Consider the following 6,612-nt stretch of genomic DNA (forward strand, 5'->3'; position numbering starts at 1 on the left):
AAAGTTTTGAGGTGTAAATCTTTCTATTTTAATAATACAAATACAAAATCTACTCAATTAATATTTTTAAATGCTATGCAATTTTCTTTTGGGCCTTTACATAGGAAGCTATTGTAAATCATAAAAAACTCAATTCAAAATAAATTTGTCATCTAATTTAAAATTTTTCTTGCTTAAACAATCACAATAACTCTTCATCATGCTCAAAGCAAATTATTCTACCCTTCAGAACCGTAGTCTTGCTGTAACTTGGCATCTCCTTTAGCAAACCCTGGAATTTTGGATCAAAATCCATTCCCTCATTTGCCTGAGCAGCAAACTGCGCTCAGCATCTGCTTTTCTCCTTTTTTTCATGTGGTGGATTTCTTCAGTGCAGGCTGACGACATTGTTGTTCCACTAAAATCTCCCGTTCAATGCTCTGAAATAAATAAATATTTTTTTTTTGAAAAAGGGCCCCCTATGAAATTTACTTATTTTTTTTTCTTTAAAACTTGTCTTATGTTTTTCTTAAAACTGAAAAAAACGCCTGCTGCAATAATAAAAAATTTATAAAACTTTATTTTCCTGTCTGATACCCCCCATTGGAAATATGGGTTTTTTGCACTTACTTCAGCTTCAACGCTGTCACCCAAAATAATGTTTTAACTCTCAACTGCTGGGGTGGGTGTGAGACATCTCTGTTGGGGATAGACCCTTCAAATACTCCCCTACTCAAGCAGGAGACCATGCCCTTGAATGGAAAATTGAACAAAAGGTTTAATTTTATGTGTATTAATCTTACTAAAAGCGAAAAATAAAAGAGAGAAAACAAAATAGGTATTCAACACCCTTTTCTTATGTGTTGACATATGCCCAAAAAGACCAAAAAGAATAACTTTAAAACCCTAAATTTTTTTTTTTGCGAAGACTGTTTTTTTTTGCAGTGTATTGGGAGATTTATGGGTGTAGGAAAAAAGAACTATGGAAAAATGGGGCAAACTTTGGGGTCATCACAATTAGTGTTACTGATTTTATTAAAAAATTATTTTCTATAACCACCACACACACACACACAAAGTAAAGAAGAAAAATCAAGAATTTAGGATCATTCCTAAATTTCTAATATTGGCATTATTTACCATATTAATTATAAAAAAAATATCTATAACCTTCCAGATTTTGATGCACAATTCATCCTGTATAAATTATAAATTTTAATAATTTTTTTTTTTTTTTTAAATGTGTGTGTGTGTGCATGTACATCCTTATTTATCTTTGTATAGATACACATAAATGAATGCAATATAATCTGGGATATTTGTATGTGTAATTGCAACAACTCCAAGTGCAATGGAAAAGTTATTTATGACACCATACTTTTATTGCACAAAAGATCAGTTTATTGAGAACAATTTTATGCATTATAACTCATGATTGACTAATATACAGGGTATGATATATATTGCCCACTCCCAACAGGGTTATGGAATACTGTTCATCTTAAAATCATCACTCATCTAGCAATAACTAAATTTTGAGTGGTTATTATAAGCTAGATGAACTAGATGATATTATCAGACTTTGAAGAGATAAGAATTGGATGTTTTATAATATATTTTGAATCTGAAAGGATTGATATATAGAGTACAAAGAGGTCTATAAAACAAAAAGCATAACACTACACCTGCCACTGAGTAACGGGTCCCTTTTTTAATTATCTGATTTCTTTATACTTCTGACTATGGGTAACATGCTATACTGACATTATGAAGAAAAGATTAATTCCAGATTATATTTGATTATGCTTTATCTGAGACATTCTTAGAAGAATAAATAAATGAAATAATATTATAACAGCTCTAACTAAACAGTAATAATAAAACAACAGCAACACAATAACTATAATATTTTTTTATAGTTAATAATAATAATAGTAATATAAAAAGTAACAATATAATAACAATAATAATAATAATAACAATAATAATAATAATAACAATGATGATGATGATGATGATAAATAAAAATAATATATAATAATAATAATAATGATAACAAATAATAAAAGATAAAAATAATAAAGATAACAATCATAATAATGATAAAAATAATAACAGTAATATAATAGTAATAGTAAATTTTAATAATAATAATAACAATATGAATAATAATTAATAATAATAATAGCAACAAATAAAAACAGTAACAATTTCAAACAACAATTACAATGAAAAACAATAACAAGAATAACCATAATAACAACAAAAACAAAAATAATACAACAATTATAATTATCATAATCATTGTAATCACAAAACCAAGTTCTTAAAAAACTGCCTTACCTGCTGAAACAAAAAATCTGTTTGAGTGATACTGTGCATCAGTTTATTCCTGTCACTGACCATCTTCCTGTGAGTGTTTGCTAGCTCTTCTGGGATCTTTGCTACTTCATCTGGATTGTAGTTGAGAAACCTGGAAAGTATTTTTTGAGGAACAATTGAATAAAGCCAGATATTCCTCGCTCTTTGTATAGATACACATAAATGAATGCATATAATCTGGGATATTTGTATGTGAAATTGCAACAACTCCAAGTGAAATGACATTTATATTTATGACACCATACTTTTAATGCACAAAAGATCAGTTATTGAGAACAATTTATGCATTAAATCATGATTGGAATAATATACAGGATATGATATATATTGCCTACTCACCAACAGGGTTATGGAATACTGCTATTCTAACCCATTCATGTTCAAGTTGCAATTCTAGTGCTTAAAAACAAGTTCTCTAATGTGTTTTTTAGACACAGTTTGTTGCTGCACGTGCAAGAACCAAGTCTCGAGTGACACCAAAAGTGTACTGCAGAGGTAAAATATTCTATGCATAAATACTAACCATATTTTGAAGACATATTTATCATATAATTTTGATTATAATTAACATGGCCCTCTCTAATTACAAGTTTAAAAGTAATGTTGTCAAACCTGTTCACCTTAAAATTACAAAGAAAACAGGACAATTAAGGTCAACAACAACCCGTAAGTAAAAAAGCACTCTAAATTGAATTCACACTAACTGACCTATCATTCACTTTTATCTCACAATTTAAAAACACCATTTTGTTCTGAGCTACATTAATAACAGGTACAGTATTTGCATGTAATCATAGCCAGCATAGTTTTATCATCCCCATGGGATTTACTTGTATTAATTTTAGAATAATACAGAGGTTCTAAATGCAGTGAGGGAAAAAGTAACAAACCTGTTGTTCCTGTTCATCAATGCCCTTTTCTGGGCTAACAAGAAGAATGTGATCCTGTAGCTCTGATAAAGTAAGAGCTTCTTGCATTTCTTTCATATTCTGCAATAAAGATACTAAGGATATAGCAACTCTACCTGCTCCATAAAAATGGTTTGATCTGTTACATACATTATCTTCATATTATCTCAAAAGCCTGCAAGACTTTGAAAAGCCAATTGCATACAGCTATCATATTCTTACTTTGTTGGGCTGTGAACTGGGAGTGACTTTAAAACATTTCCTACTAACCTCCCCTTTTTCTTCTCTGCCTGAGTTTGATGAGTACATCCTAATGAGGCGGTGTATAAGAAATTTCCCAAAACACTTCTCCTGGTAATAAAAAGTTAATATTAATGATTTTCCACCCACTTTTTTTTGGGAAAAAGTCTAGTAATATAATAATAATAAGATATTTTGCACATTCTTTTGTGTTTTCCATCTAAAGAGAAAAAATTTTCGGGGACTGCGTCTTACTGTTTTCCCCTTGGGGGTCCCCCTTTTAAAAACCCTTTAAAAGTCCAAAACTTTCAGCTGAAAAATTTTGGGATTTTTAATGTTCAACATAGATGGCCATTATGGATATCTTTAAAAATACTGGTAGCTGTTTTCCCGCCTCTCAACGTCAAAAAAAGGAAAGAATTTCGGTACATTCGAAATTTTTTAAATTAAAACCCCAAAACCTTCCCCATTCCAAAAATTTTTAAAAATTTTTCTTCCTAAAGATTCAAGGAATAGGAGAAAAGTGAGGGCAAGGGGGGTCTGGGTAACTGACCCTTTTATGCTGAGCACTTCCAGAGCCATTTATGTATACACAAAATTTAAGAACAAAAACCACAGTGGACATTTCTTACCCCTACAGATCTGCACGAATCAATGGTCGGGTTTAAAAAAAACTTTTTTGAAAGGTTGTGTTTAATAAAGGGAAAAAGATCATCTTCAAAAAAATCAAAAAAAATATCATCTCACCTGGCTTGTTTCATACTATTGTTGCTTAGCAGAAAAGAGTATGTCTCTTACTCATAACCCCTTGGTGTGAGTCGGTGGGGTTTGTCCTCCAAAGGGTCACCTAGGGGATTTGTTTACATCTTCGGACTAAGTTTTGCTGGGAGGCTGCCACTCCTGTAAACGTTAGAGGTGAAATTAAAATTTTGTGATGAGGGAGTGGTGAGTGAGTGGTGGGGAGTAGTGCATTTTTTCCTGCTCAGGCATACATTTATCAATGCACAGAAACACTTGACCTAAATGTCTAATCCTCCTGAAGCTACACACACACACACAGGCACACACACCACCCACAGGGACACACACACACCCGGCACCACCCCACCCCACAACCCCCCAACACACACCACACACACACAAACCCACACCCCCACACATCCACACATACACACACATACACACACACACACACACACACACACACACACACCAAACCACACACACATACCAAAACCCCCACCACACACACACACACACACCACACAATACCACAAACCCCACACACCACAAAAAAAAAAAAAAAAAAAAAAAAAAAAAAAAAAAAAAAAAAAATATTTTTTATAATATATATATAAAAATATATAATTATAATATATACCACAAAAAATATATATTATATATATATAAAATATATATATATTATATATAAATATATATATATTTTATATAAATATATATATATATACTATATAATTATATATATATATTTATATATATATATAATATAACTAATATATTTTAATATTATAATGTTTATTATTTTTTTATATATATAACTATATTTTAAAATTAATAATATATTATATTTATACAACATATTTTATACATCTACATATATATTACATACATACTATTTTAATATAAAACATATATTAACATACATACATATATTTATAAAATTACTACTATATATTATATACATACATCAATATATATACATACTACATAAAAATTTAATGTAACATCATCATCATACTAATAATTAATATATATATATAATATATATTATATATATATATATATACTACATTATATACAATTATGTAAAACCTATATATACATACTATATTTTATATATACAAATATATATACATATCATATATTACTATACATAAATAATATATATTTTTTAAAATTTTTATATTTATATTTATTATGTTTTATGTATGTACTGTTTGTGTATTGTATATGTATTTTTATTTTATGTATATGTATTGTTTGTTTTGTATATGTTATATGTATATTATATTATAAAATTATATATATATATAATATATATATTTATATTTTAAACTGTATTACTATATATTACTTACATATACATGTATATTTAATATTATTAATATTTTATTATCTATAAAAAAACAAAAAACACAAAACATGTCCAAAGATAAATGGGAAACAGCCCCTTTAAAATAAAAAAATCATAATTTTTTTTGACTGTTCACCAGTTCCTCTTCAGACAATTTTAGTTTCTTTTCTCTGTGGCTTTTCCCGTTTCTATACTTTCTATGTAAATTATATATTGTTGTTATATACAATCAATATATAAATATATATATATATATATATATATATATATAATATATATATATTATATTATATATTGTATTCACACCACATATATATGTTATACTTAAATATACATATTATTTTTAATATAATATATATAAAAATATATATATATTATTATATATACTATACTTAAATATACATATTTATATTATGTTATATTCATTGATGAGTATATGTATACACACAACACACACACAACACACATACATATGTGTGTGTGCATGTGTGCGTGTGTGTTGTGATGATATATACATATATTGTTGTAAAATTTTAATTATTCATACATAAATTATATATATATAATTTATTATATATTATATATTATATATATATATAATATGTGTGTGTGTGTGTGTGTTTGTGTGTGTGTGTTGTGTGATATATATATACAATACAATTCATACATACAAAAAAATTATTATATATATATTATATATATACATATTATATATATTATATAAATATATTATACATATAAAAGTGAAAATAAAATGTCTATGGTCTGGAATTTGGGAAATTCTTTACATTACAATCATTCCCAAAAACTTAACCCCCAACTCCACTCACAACTTTATTCAACAGTAAAAATTACTCATGATGGGCATGCCCCTGGGGGGGTGGCATTACCATGCGTGTCTGCATATTCTTTTACCAACAAATACAACTTTTTGCCTCTACAAGAATATCATCTTTAAACATGTCCATATTTTTAAAGATTAACCAAAAATTTCTGAATAAATTGTGT

At 27.8% G+C, this 6,612-nt stretch overlaps 1 pseudogene; it reads right to left on the bottom strand.

The window, feature by feature from the left end:
* Positions 1-350: 350 nt before the first annotated feature.
* On the bottom strand, positions 351-4,134 carry LOC119570853 (annotated as a pseudogene).
* Positions 4,135-6,612: the final 2,478 nt, after the last annotated feature.

The sequence above is a fragment of the Penaeus monodon genome, unplaced genomic scaffold (genome assembly GCF_015228065.2).
Source record: "Penaeus monodon isolate SGIC_2016 unplaced genomic scaffold, NSTDA_Pmon_1 PmonScaffold_4187, whole genome shotgun sequence".
In the NCBI taxonomy this organism is placed as follows: Eukaryota; Metazoa; Arthropoda; class Malacostraca; order Decapoda; family Penaeidae; genus Penaeus; species Penaeus monodon.